Source organism: Octopus bimaculoides, chromosome 6 (genome assembly GCF_046866305.1).
Source record: "Octopus bimaculoides isolate indiv1 chromosome 6, ASM4686630v1, whole genome shotgun sequence".
In the NCBI taxonomy this organism is placed as follows: domain Eukaryota; kingdom Metazoa; phylum Mollusca; class Cephalopoda; order Octopoda; family Octopodidae; genus Octopus; species Octopus bimaculoides.
In genome coordinates this window covers 69,560,442-69,578,661 of record NC_142933.1, presented here as the reverse complement: position 1 = coordinate 69,578,661, position 18,220 = coordinate 69,560,442, and the positions used below count along the sequence as shown (strand labels likewise).

The window sequence follows — 18,220 nt, the reverse complement described above, 5'->3', positions numbered from 1 at the left end:
GTCTGACAAGCTATGTTGCTATCGATCTGTTAATATTCATCTATCCATCCATCCATCAATCAATCCGTCCCTCACCCTATTTCGTCATCTTTTATCAATCTACGCACAAACTATCATCCCGATATATGTCCTGCAATCCCTCGCTCATTTTATATATATATATATATATATATATACACACACACACACACACACACACACACACACATCTCTCTCTCTCTCTCTCTCTCGCGCTCTCTCTCTATTTCTCTCTCTCTATTTCTCTCTCTCTCTCTCAGTATTTGATGGAGTGCTGGCAAGAAAGATGTCGAAGTTTCGAGCACTGAATGAACTCAGAATTCATTCATAAAGCCTCGGTCGTGGGTTTCCCAGGTTTTCATGAGTGTGCCTGGACTACCTAGAGCTCCAGTCACCATGCTCGGAGGGAAAGTTAAAGACCGTCAACTCGTCTGACTTGACCTGGCAAAAGGCTCATGAATCAGTTGGATCTATTTTAAAACGGGGGCGCCAGTATTTTCTTAACGAAACACTTTGAAACTTGGGACACTGGTAGAATGTGTCATATAAAACATCTTTTACTCTTAGTCTTCTTAACAAAAAAAAAAGGAATTCGCAAGTTATTCCATGTTAAAGTTGTCGTATTTCTGTAATTTCAACCAATCACTGACGTCTATTCAGCTCCATACAGTGACTGCTGGGCGGTCATAAAAAATGTTATTCCCTGTGACATATTTCATCCGGTTTAATCGTAATTTATACGCATATATTGTTTATATAATAAATTACGCTGTACGTATATATGTGTGTAACAATTTTAGAGTTCGGATTCTCGAGTTAGGGTTAGTTTTAGGGTTAGGGTTACGGTTACGGTTAACAGTCTAGTTAGGGTTAGGGTTAGGGATTAATACGATATACACCGTTACAGCGCTAACTGTTTTCAACTGAATAGACGTCAGTGATTAGTAGAAATTATCGAAATAAGACAATTTTTCACATGAAATAAATTCGAATACAAAAACATTTTTTTTGTTCTATAACACAAAATAGATAAGTATACGAAGTTCGAAAGTCTTTCCGTACCAAAAACACTACATAAAACATAAATGAAAACTGGCGCCCCCGTTTTAAAATAGATCCAATCAGTTCTCTATGCGCCTATCTGATTACCTGTTTTCTTGTTTCAGTCTTTGGACACCAGCGGCCATGCTGGAGTTTCGCCTTGAAGGATTTTAGGCCAACAAATCGATCCCTAAGTCTGGTATTTATTTCTGTCGGTACTCCCTTGTCGAAACCGCTAACTTACGAGAGACGAAAACAATCAATACTCGTTGTCAAACGGTAGAACAAACACAGCCAAATACACACACACATATATATATATATATGACGAGTTTCCACACAGTTTCCGTTTACTATATTCACTCACAAGCCATTGGTCGGCCTGAGGCTATAATAGAAGACACCCGGTGGTTCTGAACCCGAGACCACGTGGCTGCAAAGCGAGCTTTTTAACCGTGCTTTCGCCAACACGATAGGTGCCGTAATCACCTACTTTCCCCCAGCCGTCATCTTTCTGAATACTAACTAGATTCGACGTTGCAGAACTTCAGTGATCAGTCAAGAACCGGTGCTTTCAACGTGATATATACTGATCTATTTCTGTTCAAGAGTTTGCGAGTGAACTTCTAATGTGGTCCCATGAATCTGGACCCGTATTCATATGGCTAACCAATAAGGAGCTTACGACAAATTAGCTGGCTCTGGAGTGTAAATATTGTGATTAAGTGAACGATTTCTCCAGTCCTCTTAGTGATGGCTATTGAATTGATAGTCGGAGGGAATCAAATTCAGCAGACGCTTGGCATGGTTCTGTCACTGCTGCATGCCTTTATGGACGGCATAACTTCCATAATGGAAACAAAGAGAGAAGCAAAATCTCTCCTTGCCTGGATGGATTCCAACTATCTGACTGCTTACCAAAGCGCACAATATATATATGTATGTGTGTCCATAATGCAAATATAGTCTAAGGAATTATGCTTTGAAATTGGAGAGGAACGGATTCCAACGATTAAGGAACAGAAAAATAGAGGTATGGAAATTGAGGTGAAACTGAGAGAGACTTTACCATTGATAATTCTAGCTTTGGCAGGTAAGTTTGAGGTGTGGCGTTACCACGCAGTCCTTTTGTCAAGGCCTATTGTAACCTCGACAAGTGTATAAAATACCGTTACTAAGAGTGGAGAGAATGGGGAAATGTGTTATCTAATTCCTAGGAGACGTTGACTCTTGAGTAACACTAGTGATAAGCACCGATAAGGTGATTATGTATCGCTGGGGTATGTTTTCGCATTATGCAAATCATCTTTTTGCAGAGCGTACTCCTATGTTTAGCGGCATAAATCTTAACATTTTGCCTGTCCAAAGCATTTTCATAAGCTTGTCCCAAACATCCATGATAGTTTTCAGACTTTTAGTTGGCCTTGCTTGATAAGTTCTGAACAGTATAAAGTTTTCCATTTATATGTACGAAGTTGCTTTGATGTTCGAAAACTAAAAAAAAAATTGGGACTGTATCTTATAAATAATGCATGGACACCAAGAAAATACGTGTTGTATATAATCACAGGACAGGCAAAGAGTTAAGTATCCATAAAGATATATTAAGATACGCCGGGCGAAATGCTTAGCGGTAATTCGTCTTGCCGTTACGTTCTGAGTTCAAATTCCGCCGAGGTCGACTTTGCCTTTCATCCTTTCGGAGTCGATAAATTAAGTACCAGTTACGCACTGGGGTCGACGTAATCGACTTAATCCCTTTGTCTGTCCTTGTTTGTCCCCTCTATGTTTAGCCCCTTGTGGGCAATAAAGAAATAAGATAAGTACATGCAGCAATGTAAATGCAGTGGACTACAACACCAAATTGCACTCTGAGGGGTGTGAAGGGACAAACTTGGGTTGAAACCGAGACTTCTACATGAAGCTTATAACAAGAAGGTACATGTGAAAGGAGTGCTCGTTCCCAAGCTATATTGCATTGACGAAGCTATATTGCATTGACACCCTGATCCTCAGGTTTAGCCTGAGGAAAAAAAAATCCTGATTGTTGAGAAGACGATAGGAACATGGAAGGAAGTACCTCACTCAGATACGGTGGGTTTAGCGTATCTGGGGGCGGAAATGTACTACACATTTCGATTAAGGCGGGATGTTGTGTAACTAGATACAACTAGGTCAACTACTTGATTGGATTTCAAAGAATAACAGAGCTGTAAATCGCGAAATGAGAGAAGCAGAAAATGCTTTCTCAAGGTTATGGCACAAGTGAGAGAAAGACTAAAACTAAGAAGAAAGAACGAACCTTTAGTGAAAAGTTAAACAAAAGTCGCTTCATGGATGATTGAAATAGTTAGAGCTGCGTGTGGTTTAGTGTGGATGGCTTGCATGGATTATAGAGGGAACAGTGTGCTACAGTGTAGTTGTCCAAGAGAGCTCAGGCATTCCCTGGCAATATCAATGCTGCTAGGCACCACTGGAGGGAACAACACTGTTGGAAGGTGCCAAAATCGATAAGATCTTTAAGTTGGTAGCTGTTGATGGGAAGGATTCTTCGCAATTCAAGCTGTATGGAATGTGTAATTTAAACATACATAAATGCATACCTACCTATCTATCTATCTATCTATCTATCTATCTATCTATCTATCTATCTACATACATATAGGTATGTATGTATATATTTATGTATGTGTGTGTCTGTGTATGTATGCATGTATATGTGTGAGTGTGTACTTTATGTTAGCATCTCCTTGCGGTTCTATTATTCCCGCGTCACTACTTACCATTCTCTTCCCTCCATTTATCTATCCAAATGGGTTTTATTAAATATCCCTTGTTAATCTCAAACTTTCTGCCACGAGGTGTGGTCCTTGTTTGTTTTCTCTGCGGGAATTTTTTTTATACATGCGCACACATACGTACATTTCATTTAATATATTTTTCATAATTTTTGTTCTCTAGCTTTAGAGAGAGAGAGAGAGAGAGAGAGAGAGAGAGAGAGAGAGAGAGAGATTGTGTGTGTGCGTGCGCGTGGAAGTGAGATGTACAGACATATATAAACACGCGCACGCACACATTTTCTGGCTAAAGTATGTGCCGATATAAACCAGCTACCGATTTATTGACAGATTATGTATGTATATAAAGCTTCTATGTTGTGACTGTATCATATTGTACAATGTCTACAACAGCGTGTATGTATGTGGCATCGTTTTCTAATACGTATGAGTGAGAATATGTTAAATGTGTACGTTTGAACCAACAAATGACTGAAAGTACGTACGTGTGTGTGTGTGTGTCCACATGCTATTCATTTAACGATTGTGTGTATGAGATGCGGTGTGTTGGGATAAGGTGGGGGAGAAAGAGAAAATGGCATTTGCCTTTCTTCTCTTATTTCTACTGTTTCAGATATCTCTTTCTTTCTCCCTCTTTCGCAGCTCTCAGTTAAAGTGTTGCAATTCCTCTCAGGAGAGTTCACACACACACACACACCAAAATATATAACATCTGTTTTAGCAGGCAAAATGCATCCTATCAATCTATCCACCCATCTTTCCGTCTATTCTATTTATCTATTTATTTACCCATCCACCCTATTCCTCTCTCTTTCTCTCTCTCTCTTTCTCTTTCTCTCTCTCTCTCTCTCTCTATCTCTCTCTCTCTCTCTCTCTCTCTTTCTCTTTCTCTCTCTCTCTCTCTCTCTCTCTCTCTCTCTCTCTCTCTCTCTCTCTCTCTCTCTCACACACACACACACGTACACATAACTGTGTGCGTGTTGTCAATTTAATCCTGATATGGAGTAGGATATCGTTACTTGAAGAAGTTTCATGTCTTGACATTTCCAGACAATCGTCGGACGCCGTTACAACTCTCAAGCAGTAAAGTAAGTCCCTTGGACCTCACAGTCACGCGTACTACGACTCACCGGTCCGGTCACTCGTTTTCCATGGAGCGTAAGTAACAGAGATCAGAGAATTCTCCCTGAACGGGACACCAGTCCATCACAAGGTTATTCATTTATAACTGAGTGAACTGGACTAATACAAAAATGATTCCCGATGCAGAAATCGAAACCACGGTCTTGCGATCGTGAGTGCAGCACCCTCACCACTAGGCCATGCACTTTCATTCTGAAGAAGTAACCATCATACGTAAGCAGATCCGATTATCTGTCCGTTAGTGCAGGAGATGCTAACCTGCGCATTGAAATACACTTATCGTAAAAAATAGACCATAAATTTCATTTGAAATAACTGTCGAGTTTTTCGGCCCACGTTGAGAAAAAAACCTGTGGTGCAACCACTTCATCTGCTTTTCAAACGAGGCCTAAAATTGTAAGCTTATATGTGAATAGGTAGATATATAGATAGACAGATAGATAGATCGGTGTGACAATGTTGGAGCATTTTATTTCCTATTTCTAGCAATGTAGGGGTAATTCACACCCTTAGTCACGTTTAGTTGACGACTATTATATATATATATAAAATGCTCCAACATTGTCACACCGATCTATCTATCTGTCTATCTATATATCTACCTATTCACATATAAGCTTACAATTTTAGGCCTCGTTTGAAAAGCAGATGAAGTGGTTGCACCACAGGTTTTTTTCTCAACGTGGGCCGAAAAACTCGACAGTTATAATACACACACACACACACACACACACACACAGGGGTTGGACAAAATGATGGAAACACCTTAAAATTTCAAACAAATTATTTTAATATGGAGTAGGACCGCTTTTGGCAGTAATTACGGCTTGAATTCTACCAGTTATAGACTCATACAAAGTTTGAATTGTTTCCAAAGGATTTTTTGTCCATTCTTTAGCTAAAAGAATCTCCAATTCTTGTAGGGGACTGTGGTGGGCAGATAAGATGTTCAACTTCACTAGAATGTTCCTCGTACCATTCAGTAACAAATTAGCTGTGTGAATTGGTGCATTATTATCCTGAAGGATTGCATTTCCCTCCGGAAATAGTTCCGCAACCGTAGCATAAATTTGATAAGATAAAATGCTTAAATAGTCTTGACTATTAATTCTGCCATGAAAGGAAAACATCAGGCCGGCGGATTTCCAAGATATAGCGCCCCCACCCCCATCATCACAGATCCTTCTCCATGTTTAACAGTTGAAAGAAAGAAGTCTGGGTCAAATGTTTCTTTTGGCTGTCTGCACACGTATACTCGGCCGGTGGTCGGAAACAAGGTAAAGGATGACTCGTCTGAGTAAATAACATTCTTCCACTGCTCTAGGGACCAATTCTGTAGGATTTTACTCCACTCTAAACACTTTGCAACGTTTGTTTTTGAAAGTAGTGGTTTCTGATTGCAGTCCTCCCGTGAAATCCTGCTTTGTGCAGCTCCCGGCCAACAGTGTTTGTGGAAACTGGGTTCTCGAGGTGGTCATTAAGCTCTGCTGTAATTTTGTGTTCCTTTCCAAAAATTCACGTAAGAGTCCGACGGTCCCTATCTGAAAGTTTTGGTTTTAACTTCCGGAATTTTGTTTCGACGTGGAGGTTTTTTTTCCTCTTTCTCAAAAGCTGTCATTACTTTCGAGACAGTACTTCTTGATACACCAAACATTTCGGCTGTTTTCGTTACGCTAGCACCTGCCATGCGAGCACCAACAATTTGACCTCTTTGAAAGTTCGATAGATCTGTCATTTTAATGAATTTTAATTACCTTTTTCTGGTGGTATCTGTTGTTTAGTCCCAGGAAACATCGTTTCCAACCGGATATACGATACAATATCTGTGTTCTTATATTTTCGAACAGGAAATTCACCACTCCCATCTAGTGCAAGACAACGTGTGGACCGATTCCTGGGTTATTGCTCTTTATTGCCCCATCTAGCTAAGCAGCTGCTCTGCTTGGCTAGGTGGCGTTGCTGAATTCACCGTTCTAATATACAGTCTTCAAAGTGACACACAGTCACTGATCTAATAAAATAGAAATATTATTATTTTATATATATATATATATATCTGTAAAAATATGTGACACTTATTCGGTAGCCATGATAAAATCCCGAGTTTCAGATGCCGGGGTGGGAGCCCACGCCAACATTTCTTCAGTTATTCGGCCATTGAAATTTTAGATGTTGGCGTGGGCTCCCACTCCGGCATCTGAAACTCGGAGTTTTATCATGGCTACCGAATAAGTGCCACATATTTTTACAGATAAATTCCTCTATTTACATAATATCGAGGTCTCTTTCTTTTGTTGTCCTTCCTATCAATATAAGAAGCCGATAAAATGAGTACCAGGTTTAGCAAAAAAAAAAAAAAAAAAATCAACCACTGGGATAGAATCATTCGACTAATAATTCTTCAAGGCGATGCCCCAGCATGGCTGCAGTCTAATGATTGAAACAAGTAAAAGATATATAAATATATGCACATATATACACACACGCGCACATACAAGATTGTTTAGAACCATTTCGGTAGTTTCCAGCTAATGTCTGTTTCTGTTTCATTGCCACTCTCCTATCACAACACCCCTTTCCCGTTCACTACTCCTACTACCACCATTACTCCACCGTCACCAGCTGCTTTACTTCTCACACCCACAACTACATCCACCACCCCTTACCACCAGGCAGGCTAATTAGAACCCAATCTATCGACCAACGTATCATCTCTATCTGGTTTGTTCTCAAACTTACTGGTTTACACCCGTCCCAATCCCATCCCAACTCAGATAACATAACATGTTTGGTTACAACTTCAATCTAACTCCTCTATCACATATTTCTTGTCTCTATTTACCGCTGCGCCCTGCTCTGCTGTATTCGTACACATACTCGTATCAACCTATCACTCTTCCTCTTTCTATTTTTTTTTTGGTAGAGATGGACTATATGTAATCTGAACCCCCCCCCCTTGTTTTATTTTTTTTTTTTTTACAGAATCCCACGTTTTTGGCTATGGAGATTCCGATTCTGAAAAAAAAAAATTTGAAAAATTTCACCCCCCCCCCCCCACCAAGCAGGCTATTTACATGCTAGAAATAGCAGCCAAATCTCACAAAACTAGTGTTAGGGTTAGGGTTAGGGTTAGGGTTTGAGTTAGGGTTAGGTTTACCCTGTGGATCTATATAAAAACCGGGGGGCGGGGGGATCGAAATTTTGAAATTGAGATTTTTGAAAATTTTTTTTCAGAATCGGAATCTCCATAGCCTAAAACGTGGGCTTCTGTAAAAAAAAAAAAAAATAAAACAAAGGGGGAAAGGTTCAGATTACATATAGTCCATCTGGACCTTTTTTTTTATACTTCCTAGCAACTTCCTCGTCCTTCTTACCCTCTCTATTATTGCTTTTAGTTTTCATCACTTTTCTTACCCACCTTCCTCATGCCATAAACGAAAACCTACCTGTATGTTGAGCTATGAATTAATCCTTTCTTTTAAAGGCACAAGGCCTGAAATTTTTTGGGAAGGAGACTAGTCGATTGCATCGACACCAGTGCGTAACTGGTATTTATTTCAATGAACGCCAAAGGATGAAAGGCAAAGTCGACCTCGGCGGAATTTGAACTCAAAACGTCAAGACGGACGAAATACCGTAAGCATTTTGTCCCCGCCAAGACAAATAGTAGTAGTAGTAGTAGTAATCATTCTTTCTGCTGAAGGCACAGGGTCTGAAATTTGCAGGGAGGGGACTAGTCGATTACATCGACCCCAGTGTTTCACTGGTACTTAATTTATCGATGAAAGGCAAAGTCGAACTCGGCGGAATAATAATAATAATAATAATAATAATAATAATAATCCTTTCTACTATAAGCACACGGCCTGGATTTTGTGGGGAAGGAGACAGTCGATCACTTAATTCATCGACTCCGAAGGGGATGAAAAACAAGGTCGACCTCAGCGGAATTTGAACTCAGAACGTAAAGACGGATGAAATGCCGCTAAGCATTTTGCTTGCTAACGATTTTGCCAGATTGCCAACTAAAACCATTCAAAGCCAGCATTAGCCGCAGTCCAATGGCTGAAACAAGTAAGAGAAAAAAAAATAGAAGACTGGACAAATACTTAGCTGTGATTCGAATCTTTTACTGGTGGTGTCCCAGCATGTTCAAAGCCTTTGGACTGAAACGTATAAAACAATAGTCACAAGAGTTCAATTTTGGTTTGTTTCCACCCGGTACATTACGTTCTGTGTTCAAATGCCGCCGGAGTTGAGTTTGTCTTACACCCTTTCAGGGTCTATAAAATAAGTACCAGTTGATCACTGGCGTCGATGTAATCGACTCATCCCCTCCTCCCAAATTGCTGCCCTTGTGGCAAAATTTGAAACCATTATTATTATTATTAACGCGGCGAACTGACAGAATCGATGGGACGCCTGACAAAATACTCGGCTTCATTTCGGCCGTCTTTACATTTTGAGTTCAAATTCCGCCGAGGTCGACTTTGCCTTTCATCTCTTCAGAGTCGATAAATTTAATACTAGTCAAGTACTGGGGTTGATGAAATCGACTGCCCCCTGCCTCCAACTTGTACCTATTATTGAAAGGATTATTATTAGCTGCAGCACTATCGTGGAACGAGTGGAGGCGCAATGGCCCAGTAGTTAGAGCAGCGGACTCGTGGTCGTAGGATCACGGTTTCGATTCCCAGACCGGGCGTTGTGAGTGTTTATTGAGTGAAAACACCTAAAGCTCCACGAGGCTCCGACAGGGGATGGTGGCGAACCCTGCTGTGCTCTTTCACCACAACTTTCTCTCACTCTTTCTTCCTGTTTCTGTTGTGCCTGTATTTCAAAGGGCCAGCCTTGTCACACTGTGTCACGCTGAATCTCCCCGAGAACTACGTTAAGGGTACACGTGTCTGTGGAGTGCTCATCCACTTGCACGTTAATTTCACGAGCAGGCTGTTCCGTTGATCGGATCGACTGGAACCCTCGTTGTCGTAACCGACGGAGTGACAACCAACCAAGTATTCGTTTGTGTGTACAGAATGTGAAGATAGTAAAAGTGAGAGGTTTCAACCACCTTAACAAACCACAGCATAGTTGAACAAAAACTAGATATTGTAACGCTCTTTCTCTTCCACTCAGCTGCCTTCGACAGGCTAAAGTCCGGAATCTCAGAAAAATGGCGATATGTGTCAATAAAATAAGTGTTTGAAGAGCCGTGACGTAGAATTCAAAGTTTCGCATCTTCGTCTTTCGTCAGAACGTGGGGAACAGAGACATGGTGTTGTTGTTTTGGCTGTAAGCAAGCCTACTTCGCATTTTAGATGAAGAGAAAACATCTGAAACGAGATATTTTGAACATTCCCACACGAACTGATAGGTATAGTCGTTCAGGTCTACTATCTTTCTCACTTTGCATCTCAGTCACTCTGGTGTGTATGTGTGCTTACCTGTGTACATGTGTGTGTGTTTATGTTGATTTAACTATGGTTTTGAATGGATGACCGTCACAGAAGATTATAAGAAACTGCATGTTCTATCAGTTAGTTCAGGGCAAACCTCGTAACCCATTGAACAGTCTGCTGGTTGTACAGGGGTGATGGGTTGGCAAATAAGCCTAGTGAAGCAATGTCGATTCTAAGTAAAATTTGAATTTAACACTGCAAGTTATGTTGTTCTCTAACTGTACTTCCCAGTGTACTGTATACATAGTTACAACGCTCATTTACAGCTTGCTAGAGTGAGGCAGGAAGCGTTTGTTTAAGGACATAGGGCAATATCATCCAAATGATTCAACATGAATTTTATTGAGAATCTGCTTTCAAGAAATAGAGACCAATACATATACAAGACCATATTCATACATAGACAGGGTCTATATATAGATTGACATAACACCGACAGATAAATCCAGTCATAAAACCGTGCAAATAGATCCATCCACTCAGCGAACCAGAAGTTCTTATTGAATCAAATCCGAAGCTTTTATTTGTGTGCGTGCGCATTTGTGGTTGGTTGGTAGGGGGGCTGGTTGGTTGGTTGGTTGGCTGGTTGTTCCGTTTTCTTTTATGATAACTACACACATGCTCACACATAAATGAGAACAGATATAGATAGATACATGCCTTATTATCAGGACTGCAACACCGCTGGCTTCGTTGTTCGTCCCTTTCGATTTCCTTATCGAAACTACTACTACTACTACTACTAACACTGCTGCTGCTGCCTCATAATGGTTTGGTTTATTTCTTCACCACCAGCCTTCACTTCCACCACCACCACCGTGCAAGCTGTATACCACTGGCTGTTCTGTGGTGGAAAGGTGTAGGTGGAGGCGGAATAAGAGCTATGACAGAACTAGTTACTGAGTTATCACAGAAATTTAACCCTTTCTCGCCTTTAACACACATGCACGCACATACGCATTCCTTCTCCCTCCATCACAACCGTCATTTTCATCCTCATCTTTCTCCTCCTGCTGCCCACAACATGTTCCATTGCAACTAGTTCGAGTTTCTGATCTATACCATATGTTTCTTATTTCCTACCCTCTCTCCTTTGCTTCTCTCTCTATCTCTCTCGTTAGCCATCGACATTCACTAACTCATGCACGTACACACTTACACAGACGTAGACGCATACATACATACACATATATACACACACACGGTGCGTGATATGGAATTAAACTAGCATTAATGTGCCACCGGAATGTATGGGGTGCAGAGTCGAAAGTAACCGAGCTTAAAACCATACAAATATGTTCTGAGTTCAAATCCACACGGGATTCATTCTGCTCTCCTAAATCTTTTCAGAGTGAACAAAAATCAATACCAGTGGTGTGTTGGAGGATGAGAAGGGGTGTGGGTAAATCCAATGCGTGAGTTTGTGTTAGCGTCATATCATCATTCTTTTTTTTTTGTTGTTTTTTTACTTGTTTCACTCATTTGACTGTGGTCATGCTGGGGCACCGCCTTGAAAGGTTTTAGCTGAACAAATCGACCCCAGTAATTATTTTTCTTATTTTCAAAGTCCATCACTTAGTCTATCGATCTCTTTATGCTGAACCACTGGCTTACAAGGACGTTAACAAACCAACACCGGTTGTCACGCAGTAGGTGTCAGACGCATATACAAAGACACACACACACAGATGAAACCAGGATTTTCTACATTTGATGAATTTCGGCATCAGTCTGGAAGCTGACAGTGTTGATAGCCCATAACTCTGGTTGAGTGCATTTCTCTAGAAATGCCCTATCAGGACCTAAGATTATATATATATTTATTTATTTAATGGACTTCTTTCAGTTTCCGTCTATCAAATCTATTCACAAAGCTTTGGTCGACCCGATACTATAGTAGAAGACATTTACCCAAGGTACCACACAGTGGGACTGAACCAGACTAGTTAGTATTGGGTTGTCCGGAAAGTTCGTGCCAATTTATAGTAGCTTACCTTTCGACTTATTTGCCATGAAACCACCTCAATTCTGGGAAGAGGGTATTTTCAAGTTAAAGGAAAGATGGAGACGCATTATGCAACAAAATGCTTCATTTAAAATGTAATGGCAAGTATTTATTGACCTTTTTTTTTTTCCTTTAAAAATCGGCACGAACTTTCCGGACAACCCAATATTTCGCATGGCACAGTATTAAACAAGATTTTACCATTTATACTAATGTACAGCTACCTAGTAGTAAGTTTGCTTCTCAACCATATAGTTCCTGGTTCATTCCCACTGCGTGGTACCTTGGGCAAGTGTCTTCTATCATGATCCTCGGGCCCAATAAAGCTTTATGAATGAGTTTGATAGAAGGAAACTGAAAGAAGCGCGTCATATTTATTATTTGTTTCAGTCATTTGACTGCGGCCATGCTGGGGCACCATCTTGAAGAGTTTTTGTGGAACAAATCGATCGCAGGACATTTTTAAAAAGCATATCAGTTCTTTTGCCGAACCGCTAAGTTACGGGGACGTAAACACGCCAACACTGGTTGTCAATCGGTGGTGGAGGATTAACACAGATCCAGACACATGTATTCATATATACGACGGGCTTCAGTTTCCATCTACCAAATGCACTCACAAGGCTTTGGTCGGCCCGAGGCTGTAGTAGAAGACACTTGCCCAAGGTGCCACGCAGTGGAGCTGAACCCGGAACTATGTGATTAGGAAGCAAGCTTCTTACCACACAGACACGATATGTATGTGTGTTTATCCCCACCGCTTGACAACCGGTACTGCTGTGTTTTAAATCTCAATAACATTAGTGGTTCACCAAACGCGATCGATATAACAAGTGCTCCAGATTCGAAAAAGAAAAATGCACTGGTCGATTCGTTTAACTGAAATCCTTGAAGGCGGTGCCCCAGCTTGGCCACGGTTCAATGAGTGAAACAAATTAAAGCTAAAAGATTTTTCATCTCGTATCTGTTGAACAAGGCGAAAACCCCGGTTTCGGAAAAATCCGTACTTCAGAAACGCTTTGGGACCAAAGGCTCTGGAAAATCAATATTGTACTTTATTTTATTTTCACTTTCTTTCTCTGTCTGTTTCTCTCTCTCTCTTTCTCTGTTTTTTTTAAGATTATAAAATGTATTACGGAGATGTACTTGCATAGCAAGTGACCTGATCTGAGATCGTGTGCTGGAACGGAAACAATTGCAGCGTGGAAGGTGTTTATAAGCCATTTAAAATAACACACAAAAACCGTTAGATTCACTTCAACATTTAAATTTAATTTGTCAAAATATTTTCGTCGCTTTCAGACCGCGACCTGTTCACTGACAAAATTCTGTGCTGCAGCAAAATGTAGTTTGAGTGATATTTGGCTGCAGGTCAAGCGAGTACGAGAAATCCCTTTCGTTTGTTCATCTACATGTGTGTGTGTTGGTGTTTGTATGTGTAGATTATTACTGAACTTATTGATCGCACTCAGCAGTGACGACTAAAACGTGTGTGTATGTATACGTTATGTTCTCTCTCTCCTACACACACGCACACTGTCTTTTCTGCTCAAACCCTCATTCTCTCTTTCTCCTCCTCTATTTACAAAATGTAGTATATGTCACTTTTATTTCACTTCAATACACCGCACCCCCTCATCACTGTCTTTTTTTTTTCTCTCCTTCTCATGCTCTCAGTGACCCATGAGGTCAGTGACATTTGCGCTGACCACTTTAACACAGTGTGTAACGGAGGGAGGGAGAGATGTAGTTCGTTCTGTGCCCCCCCCCATGTCTAGACAAACAGGTGTCTCGCCAACAGTCTTCTGTGTCACAAGAAGCAGGTGTGTGCGCGTGTGAGAAATGTGTACGAATGTATGTACGTATGTGTGTGTGAGATTCTGTTTTGTGTATGCATGTCTGTGTATTGTGTATACCTGAGTGTGTTTCGATCTTCTTTAAAAGGCAAGCGGATTAGCTGAGACGTTGGAGCGTCAGACTAGTGGTCCCAAATGACCCTTGTGCGTATGCCTGTGTGTGGATAGGTGGGGTCCATATCTTTAAAAAACATATTTTTTATCTTCTTTCAGTCATTAGACTGCGGCCATGCTGGTGCACTGCCCTTGAGAAATTTTAGTCAAACTAATCGATATCAGTATTAATTTTCTTAAGTTTGGTACTTATTCTATAGGTCTTTTTTACCGAACCGCTAAGTTATTGGGACGTAAACACACCAGCATCGGTTGTCAAGTGGTGGTTGTGGGGACACACACACCGTTTTTTTTTGCCGTGTCCTGTACCCAGATATGTATCTATATATACATGTAGATGTACATACATGTACGTATATACACATATACTCATATATATATATATATACACACATACACACACACACACGACGGGCTTCTTAGCACGTGCAATAAATAGCTTATACTTCTACAATACATATATTTTAATTTTTTAAAATACAATTCGTATTATTATTCAATTATAAAAATACAGAAGAATGGAGGGTTTTCTTTTTTTCTTTTATACATATATATTTACATTCAAAGGCTTTGGAGGTCTTACAGATTAAAATAAGATTCAAAGACAAAAAAATGGCCGAGAACAGCACGTTATTTATGGTGCCCTCCCATCTGAGTTCAGATCACACTAACGTCAACTTTGCTTTTATCCTTTTCAAAGCGGACTGGCGGAAATCTTCTTACAATGTTAGATGGTCTGTCTTGCGGTATTTGTTCCGAGTCATTGCATTCTGAGTTCAAATCTCAGGCCATGACCTGCGTGGGTGGTTGCCATCCAGTCCCTTGCCGCCTTAAGTACACTCTACTCGATATATCATTGGAAATATGGATTGTTAATCCTCTTAATTCATTCTCCGGACTTGCAAGGTAACGAAGTTGTAGTTCGGCCTACTAGAAATAAGAACCAAATCTCTCTCTCTCTACCCATCTCTGTTACTTTTAAAAAGAATAGGACACGTTGAAATATAGCCACAGATATACTCTTTTACTTGTTTCAGTCATTTGACTGCGGCCATACTGGAGCACAGCCTTTAGCCGAGCAAATCGACCCCAGGACTTATTCTTTGGAAGCCTAGTACTTATTCTATCGGTGTCTTTTTGCCAAACCGCTAAGTTACGGGGATGTAAACACACCAACATCGGTTGTCAAGCGATGTTAGGGAGACAAACACAGATACACAAACATATACACACACACACACACATATATACATATGTACGACGGTCTTCTTTCAGTTTCCGTCTACCAAATCCACTTACAAGGCTTATTTCAACTCAAAATCTGAAGAATATTCTTTTCTTCTCTAGGCACAAGGCCCGAAATTTTGGGAGAGGGGTCCAGTCGATTAGATTGACTCCAGTACACAACTAGTACTTAATTTATCGACCTCGAAAGGATGAAAGGCAAAGTCGATCTCGGCGGAATTTGAACTCAGAACGTAAAGACAGACGAAATATCGCTAAGCATTTCGCCCGGCGTGCTAACGTTTCTGCCAGCTCACCGCAAGTGAAAAGGGTGAACCGTCTGAGCAATATGTCTCTTGTCTTTCTTCCTGAGAGTAAACATCAAGCCACCACCACACCACCTCCTCATGTTTCAAACTACTGACAGATAATGTCGACAAATTTGACAAACCAAACAGTTACCAATAATTTAATTTTAAAAAAATATATAAATATCATTTCTGTTGTATAGTCTTTGGTAAGTTTGAGACGCTTCATATTCCAGTGGGGTGATGTTGGCGTCGGGGGTGTAGGGATCTACTGGGCTTAGTTGTTAACTGTTGTTGAAGTAAGACGCGGGTTCGCAGTGGTAAGGGGGGAAAAAGCAGAATGCCAGGAATGTGGCGTCAGACAATCGCATTCAATGGCTCTGTCCTCAGTGACAAGACAGCAGTGCCAATAATAATAACAATAATAATCATTTCTGCTGAAGACACAAAGCCTGAAAATTGGTGGGAGGGAACTAGTCGACTTATACACCAAGACAACTTTGACGGACCAAAAATTGCATGTGATATGCAACAGGGTTTGGAAAGATAGTGACGATGTTTCAATATTTACATTACATATTCACTCTTATAATACTTTATACCTCGACTTGTATGACGGAAAATATGATGATATTTTCTATCATTAATCCATTTTTTTTCTTTTCCGCTTTCAGCGATCACTTCCCCTTTCTTCTTACATCTCCTACTTCTCCTCTTTCGACCTACAATTTTCTTTGCTTCTGTTAATATGGAAAAACTAAAACAAAAAAAACAAAAAATATTATTGCTTTCATTTTCATCACTGTCTCTCCCGCTTCACTTGTCAACCACCCGTTCCTTCCATCACTTTCATTTTTTTAATTAATTTTGCGCCCTCCCTCTCTCACAAATGTTTCTCTCATATATCGTTTTGACTATTGTCTTTCTTTCATTTCTCCATCTGAACTCCCATTCCTTTCTCTAACTCATCGTTCTCATTATTTCCTTTCATTCATTAACCTATTGTTGACAATCTCTCTCTCTCTCTTATATCTATATCTATCTATACACACACACTGCGATCGATGAGACAAAAATAGGTATCTCGTTCGTGTCTTTCGTTTTAATTTTTCACCTCATTCTTTTATTGGTAGTCTAACCCAAAGGCTGTGGCCATGCTGTGGTACCGCTTTATCTTCGGAATTTATCTTTTTTACTTATTGTTATTTTTTTTTTCATTTATCTTAGTCATCAGACTGCAGCCATGCCCTAAGTTATGGGGACGAATATATCTATATATATATATATATAAAAACAAATAGTAAATGAGTATATGCATATATACGTACAGGTATGTGCATACCGACATCCACCTGTATGTATAGGTGCATATCTGGGTACAGGACATTGCAAACAAAACGTAGACGAGAAAACACACAAGCCACATAGAGAACATTCTACTTCATCAGCTACCCCCGTTTTAACACCGGCGTTTCGAAGAGCTGAGCAGGACGCATCGTTAAAACGGCTCTTCCCATGGACCGCAAATTAAATTTGTATACATAAATTAAATCTTGCCATGGAGGAATGTAGTGGCGGACAAAAAACAAGACAGGAAAACAAACAGAAAAGGCTTTACGGCCAGACGAGAAAAATTATATATATACTCTCTCTCCCTCTCTCTTTTACTTGTTTCATTCATTTGACTGCAGTCATGCTGGGGCACCGCCTTTAGTCGAGTAAATCTACCCCGGAACTTATTCTTTGGAAGCCTAGTACTTATTCTATCGGTCTCTTTGCCGAACCGCTAAGTATATATATATATATATATATATACATATATACGACGGGCTTCTTTCAGTTTCCGTCTACCAAATCCACTCACAAGGTTTTGGTCGGTCCGAGGCTATAGTAGTATATATATATATACACCCACACACGATCGGCTTATACATATTTTCCGTCTACCAAATTCGCGCACAAAGCATTGGTCGGCCCGGGGCTACAGTTGAAAATACTTGCTCAACGTGCTACGCAGTGAGGCTGAACTCAAACCCACGTGGTAGCAAAGTGGGCTTCTTAATGCCTAATATAAAATTTCTGTCTCTCTCAGTTCATCTTTCTCTCGGTTTCTGTACTGCCACTCCCATCGTTCACCACTCCCCCCCTCTCTCTCTCTCCTTACCTTTTATGTGTGTCGTAAGGAAATCGAACTCTTGTCGGGAGAAACATACATGGGAATTACATACCATTGGAACATTTGAAATCAACACTA

The 18,220-nt window shown here is 40.4% G+C and overlaps 1 protein-coding gene and 1 long non-coding RNA gene across 10 annotated transcripts in view; one reads left to right on the top strand and one right to left on the bottom strand.

Moving 5' to 3' along the window:
* Positions 1 to 18,220, top strand: part of LOC106877926 (uncharacterized) — a 452,094-nt gene that overhangs the window by 354,599 nt on the left and 79,275 nt on the right. The window lies entirely within an intron of this gene.
* The window catches only part of LOC128248136 (uncharacterized), a 135,851-nt gene continuing 131,369 nt past the window's right edge, over positions 13,739 to 18,220 (bottom strand). For both annotated transcript variants that reach the window (XR_016242303.1, XR_008264413.2), the window contains exon 3: positions 13,739 to 16,723. This is a non-coding gene — a long non-coding RNA (uncharacterized LOC128248136). The remainder of the gene's footprint in view (positions 16,724 to 18,220) is intronic.